This window comes from Anser anser (assembly GCF_964211835.1).
Source record: "Anser anser genome assembly, chromosome: 2".
Classification (NCBI taxonomy): domain Eukaryota; kingdom Metazoa; phylum Chordata; class Aves; order Anseriformes; family Anatidae; genus Anser; species Anser anser.
The window spans coordinates 11,290,015-11,296,014 of NC_139721.1; positions in this window are offsets into that span (position 1 = coordinate 11,290,015).

Genomic DNA, 6,000 nt, shown 5'->3' on the forward strand with positions numbered 1-6,000 from the left:
TGATTGTCTGTAGAAGAGGACAGGTAGCAGAATCAAAAGACAAAGGCAACACACAATTTGAACCACAACATTTCTTAAGTGTGCTCTCCTTTTTCAACTTTACAAAACAGCAGTGCAGCAGTTTCTAAATGCGCCGTGACTTGCTAATTCTCCTGAAAGAGAGGACAATTATATTAACAAGTGACAGAATGGATATTATTTTCCTAGCAATGAGAAATGTGGCTCTAAGGCTCATAAATACACTTCTGAAATCCCTAGCTGCAGTCCTTGCCTCATTACCCACTGCTACTTTCTGGTTTATTCTGGATATGCATTTTAAGCCCCAGATCTTTCTCATTTGGTGTAAAATGGAATGGTTCCTCTGATTTCAACAGAACTATGCAGGCCTGCACCACCTATAGATCCAGGCAGAAAAGCAAAAAGACATAGCCACAAGGCAAAACCACTGTTTTAGGCATTCAGAACCAAGTTTTAAGAACACTTAATGTTAGAAAAAAAGCCAGAGGGCAGAATCCATACATAAAGCTGATTTTTCTCAGGTGGGGTTTTGCTGTTACAGTAGTAACTTGATAGCCCCACATCTGTACATACTCAACTGCTCCAGCCCTTCTTAGGAGGCGCATTCGGCAGGAGGATGCCTGGGTTCTGCAGACATGGGAGGTCTGTCTGATACGCCCAGAGAATAAAATAGATGGGTGAGAGTGCAGCTGGTGACTTTGAGAAAATAAAGCTGATGGGTCAGAGTGAAGCTGGTGACTTTGGGAAAATTGGAAGAAACCTCATTACAGAAAATTTCAGCAACAGTTTTAGTCCACATCACAAAAATTAGGCTCTTGGCAAATGTGTGTTGAGACAAATTTCTTTCCATTTATTTTCATTGCTGTCTTTTTCCACCTTCTCTGCTAAACATTGATTCTTCTCTGCAACTTTCACAGCATTTGCTTCTGGCATCTCACATGCTTTCTGCATTGTAACAGAAATCTTGCCGTGATACTCCTTGAAGGGTTTGTTAATCCTGCAGCTGTTTACTAAAAGAAACACTTTGACATACTATAAATGTTGCCTATGCTCTTTAGAAAGAGAGACAGCAATCCCTCACTATGTATATGTATATGTATATGTGTATATGTAAGAAAAACTCTTTACATTAAAGGAAAGTAGTAAATACCATCTCTCCCCTCAGTAAGAGATGCAGGTCTTTGAACAGACTTTTTCTGATGAGTGTCCCCAGCTAAGGATTTCTTAACCTGTGGAGAATGGGAGGTCACAGCTGTGTGTAGATGCAGTCAGTGCAGCCTTCAGGACAGGTAGGAGGAGTTCAGTGTCTTCAGTCATGTTTTCTCCTTTTATGGATACCCTACAAAACCCAAATTTATTTGTGGTGTAATTACTATTTTTAAATATTATCATTTCCAAATATCATTAAAATTTTATCATTATCATCTCCAAACACAATAACAACAACAACTACTACAATAATAATAATAATAATAATAATAATAATAATAATAACAACAACAACAACAGAACCAAAAATTTTCATGACTGATATGAAAATTCCTTGCCACACAGATAGCTTTGCAAGGCTCCAGTTCAGCCCTAACTCTGATAAAAGCAGCTCAGCTTTGAGCCATTATCTATCTGTCTTAAAATGCTAAAAAGTTTATTCATATTTGAAAAAGATGGTGAACTAGGGCTCCTGCTGAGCTGGAAGAGAGAAGGCTATGAGCTTGGACAACGTGCTAAAATGCATCAAATCTATGTGCATTCAGTCCTGTGATGGCACCAGGTGCAGTTCCCAGGACCATAATACCACAGGGACCAACTCTCCCAGTCACTACCCCCAAGAGGCTATGCAGCACCATCCACATCATACAGTATGCATCTTATACACATACATGTGCTCAAACACACATAAATAAAACCCAAGACACTTTCTTCTGAGAAATATTCACATTTCTCCTCCACTCCACCTCTGTCCTTTAAAAACCTTCAACAACAGATCAAGGGAATATCCTGGAGAATGTCTTGCTGAAGAAGACCCCACACAACTAAAAAATGTCCAACAAAGAACCTGCCTGCTCCCAAACAGGGCAGCCACAACTTGAGTGAAGGTCAAGGAAAGACTGCAAATGTAATGCTCACCTCAACAGGTAACAGAAAACACACATACCACTCCAAACTCAAGAATCACTGCCAACAAGCTCTTGATCTCCAGGGGAACATGACCTGACCGTACCAAACAACAGCAGTGCCAACTCATGTTCATTCACATCTGCAAGCAAAGCCTGGAGTGACATGTTCACTTCTGAGCCTGCCTGTGGCTTGTTCACAGAGTGATGTATTGCACTGAGCACCAGTCTGACTCCCTTCTCCTAGCATAACAATGACTGATATTCCTGTATTACTTTCTCTTGACACACTTTATGTTGAATAACATTAAAAACGCTTGTGGTTCATAATACTCAGTGCTGTAGCTATTCCTGAAATTCTTGCTTTGAAGGAAGAGTAGGAAAATTGCAGGAACATTTTGTCCCAGGAGGATGAGAGTTTACTTTGCCTTTTCTTTTATTCAGGCCCTTTCCTACAGCTCAGAGGAAAAAAAAAATGATGGAAAAGAATAATAAGTGTTTACTAAATTCTGTTGAAATCATTGATAATGTTTCCTAACAGAAGTCCAGGATTAACCTTTTCTTTTCAAATACAAAATGTTGTACTGGGTCTGTCTGGGTTGGACTTAATTTTCTTCATAGCAGCTCATAATGAGCTGTGGTTCAGATTTGTGACCAAAACAATGCTGATAACACACTAGTATTTTAGCTGTTACTAAAAACTTTGCACAACATCAAGGCCTTTTCATTTCCCTTCCCCCCCACACACACAAGCACCGTGAATCCACTGGGAGTGAGCAAGAGGCTGAGAGAAGACACAAGCAGGCAGATGACCTGAACCAACCAAAGAACTATTCCACGCCATCTAACATTGTCATCTGCAATAAAATAGAAGGGAGTTTCAGGAGCTTTCCCATCCTTTGCTCAGGAACTGACTGGGCATTGGCTACCCATGGGAGGTGGTGAGAGGTTGCCTTGACATCTCTTGTTTTGTTTTATTTTCTGTCTTCTTCCATTTCTCCTTTGCTTCTAAATCTTTTATTTTCATCTTGGACCACAAGTTTTCTCACTTTTACTTTTGCTTTTCTCTTCCTCCACCACACGAGAAGTGGAGGGGGCAGTGAATGAGCATCTGTGTAGTACTAATCTGCCTACCAGTGTTAACCCACAACAGGGGTTATAATTAAAAACTTTTTGCTTCATTGCATACAGCCTTCTGCCATCGGGTAATGCCTTTGACCATTGGGTCACATTGTCTCTTGCCCTCAGCAGCTGTGCAAGTGATTGTGGAGAGGATACAGCAATGACCATCTTTTTTCCTGGGGGTACCACAACACAGCTGTTGCTTTCTCTAATTGCAGCTGCAAGATACAGGGAGGGGGCTGACCAGAGGACTCCAGCCCTTGTGTCATATACAGCCAAGAAAAGCCCGAGTGAATGATTTCAGGCTCAGTGCAGCTGAGTTTTCTTGCCCAGAGCTCAGGAAGGCTGAGAGGAACACTATGCCACTGGAAGCTTCATTAGCTTCATTGGTTATTTTTCTAATTATATTAATATAAGTGTACCAATATGCAGTGTTTTCCCTCAGACTCCAGCTCCAAGCATCCTGCAATTACATAAGAATTACTTTTTTATTTTTTTTTAAATAAAGTTTCTAGATCTTAAAGTCATGTAGGAAAGCTAGAAAATGTTAGGCTTAAAAAAAAAGGCAACCAAGATCAGCCTCTCATTTTTTCATTGCATTTTAAGGACCTGAGATAGAAAAGGTCAACCCTATGACATTGTTGGGAAAGAAGTGAAGAGAGACAGAGCAACAGCTCCAAAGTAATTTGAACTGGATATAAAGTTGGACCAACAGTTTGGTTCTTCACTCCTGCTGTGTCCCTTGCTGGAAAGCAGTGATAGCATTGATCATCTGGCATTATATATAATACAGTGCAAATGTCATTCAGTCACACCTTCAGGCACAATAAGGAGGGGATTCACACTTTCCCACTGGAAACTATTGACTACTGGAGGTGTCTAAGTTCACTGTGACCAAAGTGTGCAAATTGTCTATAAAGCAAAAGGAGAGATGCAGGTCTCTAAGGAGAAGCAATGATATGTTGTCTGTCCATTTAGCATAGATCATATGAGTCACACACACGCACAATGAGTATATAACATGTAAAAAATACTAATTAGTGTTTCCCTCACCCAGAACAGAGCAGGGGACAGTCACTACTTTAGTTACTTGCACAATCTTAAGATGAATTATTTATAGACCGATTTATTTTGATGTTCATGGACCACATTCTCATTCTGCATTTCATTGCTTCAGTGTAAAGTGGAGTAACTGTATGGCATAATTACAGGCACTACAGATTCACTCCAGTGTGAGAGATGGGACCCTGTTCTTCCCCATCTCCAAATGCCAGGATCACACCTCCAGTGAACTAACAATGCTTCCTTGTGTGGAAGCAGTTGGGGATGGAATTTGGATCTGATGACATAAGGGGGGTCAGGAAAGAAAGAAAAACCCAAGCCAACAATAAACAACTACTCTTAAGCTCTAATGAGGCGATCAAGAAACTGCCACAGATTTGCATTTGCAATTTAATTGGCCAGTAGATTCCCAGACCTTGGCATTGTATCTGAAGGTAAACAGCAACATATTAAAAGCTGAACACTTTGTAATTAACCTTGTTATATGTTTTTAATGAAGTCTAAAGTCCCAGGAAAAATTATGGGATATGTATGCCATTGATTTCATTAGAGTGCTGCGTGGCAGGAATAATAAAAATGGTCTTGCAGGCTTATGTGAGATTCTTAGGGACAGAGTAACACTATTACTGCCCTGAGTCCAGCTTGACAGTGTTGTTATTACAGTAAGAACCACACTTGTCACACTCACTACACATTCTTCAAAATAATCCTAAGAGAAATATGCTTTAATATTATTACACGATGCCTCTGACTGTGGTTTTCTGTTATGTTCATAACGCTACGTGTAGCTATTCGTGCCCTAGTGCTGTGAAGTAACTTCTCTTATGTTTGGTTCCCAGCAATTAAGCCAGACCTTGAAAATGCCACAGGGTGAAAACAGAGTGTAAAATGAAATATGTGAATAGCAGTTAGAGTTTATATGAAGCTACAGTGACTTTCTGCTTATAGGGAAGTCCTTGGTTATATTGTTCTGCCTTGATTATTTCAAAGATTTTGGCCAAAGATTTTTGTGTAGCCCCCTACTGATACATTGAGGACCTTTGCTCCCTGGGTTATCCAGAGGGAATGAATCAGGGGCCATGAGCATCACATCTCACATTTCAGGTAGCACTGAAAGGTGGGATAAACAGCATAGACGGCTTTGGCCTTTAAGGGGTCTCTGGCATATGTAGAAGTTTATGTAGAAAGGCAGTACAGAGGAAGATGTAAAGAAAAATGGAGATGGAGGGATGTATTCAATTTCCTGGTGAACTGTGGAATTGGGGGCAGATGGAGCATAAATGAGTTGTGAACAGGCCAGAAGCAGAGCTGTCCTGAGTGTATTGGCAGGTCAAAGCAGGGTGGCATGGCAGTGCTGTTATGTCCCTCCTCCAGCTGCTCCTGGCTCCCGTCTTGCATGAGGGAGCTGGAGAAGAAATGGTGCCTAAACATCAAAATGCGTGTATGGCAACTACATGCCACTGCCTTTCTTGGTTCTCCCAGCTCCAAGTTCATTTGGTTTTGGAAACATTTTACCACCAGCCAAAATTTTGGTTTCCCTCAACACCTGAATAAAGAAGCAGAGAACAGACAGTGCCCATCACCTTTCCTGTTCCATGATCCTCTGCGTCTGGCCCATGCACAGGATTAGGAATACCCTACAATCGTCTTGGCGTCTGCACTCCTTGCTTTCCCAGGTGACTGT